This window comes from Rousettus aegyptiacus, unplaced genomic scaffold (genome assembly GCF_014176215.1).
Source record: "Rousettus aegyptiacus isolate mRouAeg1 unplaced genomic scaffold, mRouAeg1.p scaffold_m13_p_1, whole genome shotgun sequence".
In the NCBI taxonomy this organism is placed as follows: domain Eukaryota; kingdom Metazoa; phylum Chordata; class Mammalia; order Chiroptera; family Pteropodidae; genus Rousettus; species Rousettus aegyptiacus.
The window spans coordinates 153,365,279-153,366,736 of record NW_023416284.1 but is presented as its reverse complement, the minus strand read 5'-3'; the positions used below and the strand labels follow the sequence as shown (position 1 = coordinate 153,366,736).

At 34.2% G+C, this 1,458-nt stretch overlaps 1 pseudogene; it reads left to right on the top strand.

Annotated features, from left to right (window-relative positions):
* The first annotated feature begins 210 nt into the window (after positions 1–210).
* LOC118614966 lies at positions 211–488 on the top strand (annotated as a pseudogene).
* The last annotated feature ends 970 nt before the right edge of the window (positions 489–1,458 follow it).

Sequence of the window (1,458 nt, the reverse complement as noted above, 5' to 3'; positions counted from 1 at the left end):
TCCTTTTAGGTATGCATCACCAACAAGAAAGATGGCAGTTCCACATAAATGAACACTAAGGAAAATAAACAGACATCTAAGGAATACTAGTGCAAGATCTATGAAAGAAAGCCTCATCCCGTGCAAGGCCAGAAAGTAGTTTCAGTTCTGGGGTGAAGATATTCGTTCCTAGTGTTCAGTTGTCATGGCTGGTGGGCAGTAACAGTCAAGATGTTGCAAAATCTGCTGTCTCTTCGTCATGTTGCCCAGAGGACCATAAGTTCTGCTTCACGCAGGCAGTTTGAAAATAAGTTTCAGAGAAACAAAAGATATTTCAGGTGGATAATGGAAATACAGTGCATCTGAAGGGTCAGGTAGCCGATGCTCTCTTGTATAGAGCTACCATAATTCTTATACTTGGTAGAACAGCACATGCTGTATATCAACTGGTTTCAGCTTCACTTCCCAAGACGTGGGATCGACTTCAGTTTATCCCAGCAATCAGTTGATTCAGTTTAATTCAGTTCTCTATGGATCAGTAAGCTGATAAATGACTGAATTCTTTTGGGAGATCAATATTTATTGACTTGTACAAACTCCCACCAATAAGGCAATCTGTACCACAGTGGGGGGCGGGAGGAGAGACTCATCTTTTCCATGAGAAAGCAAAATTAATGAACCAGATTAAAAGTCACAAAATACTCTTATCAAGGATAAAGAGAAAATGTTATAAACATCAAGCAGTTAAGAAGATCTCATTAGAGATATTAAGCATAAAAAACAATGTTAAAATAGAAGACTTGATTTCTTGAGATTGAACAAAGGAAGTATCAAAAATGATTTCAAAAAAGTTCACAAGTGACTCCTTTGATTAATATTGAAATTCCTGTACAAAGACAAACAGATCTTTCCTATTAAATCATTGACTATATGTTAAACAGTTTCTCAAAACATTCTTTTCTGACATCCTTTAGCAGGTAATTCTCTGCAAGAAAATCATTTTTTATAAATAGCACATAAAGTATATAAATAAAGATTTATTGTATAAACTTCAGTGCAGAAGTATGCAGTGGAGAAAGTAAAAGTCTGCTTTCAACATCACTCTCAACACAGTTTACTTTTCTTTTTCTTTAACATAAGTAACACCATGTTATTCTGTAACATATTTTTCATAAAAAATATATATTAAATATATATATGTATTTCCATGTCAGTATTTACAACTCATTCTCCCCTTTTTCAATGATTTGTCCTGACTTTCTACTTTATGTTAAAGGTATACATGATTATATGCTCATTATAAAAAATTAAACAACACACAACTGTATATAAGGCAAAGTCAAAAACACCTTTCATTTATCTATGTCTTTATCTTTTTATTGATTCACATAGACACACACGTGTGTGTGTGTGTGTGTGTGTGTGTGTGTGCGTGTGTGTGTGTGATTTTATTTTCAGTGCTGGGAATTCAAGGATTGA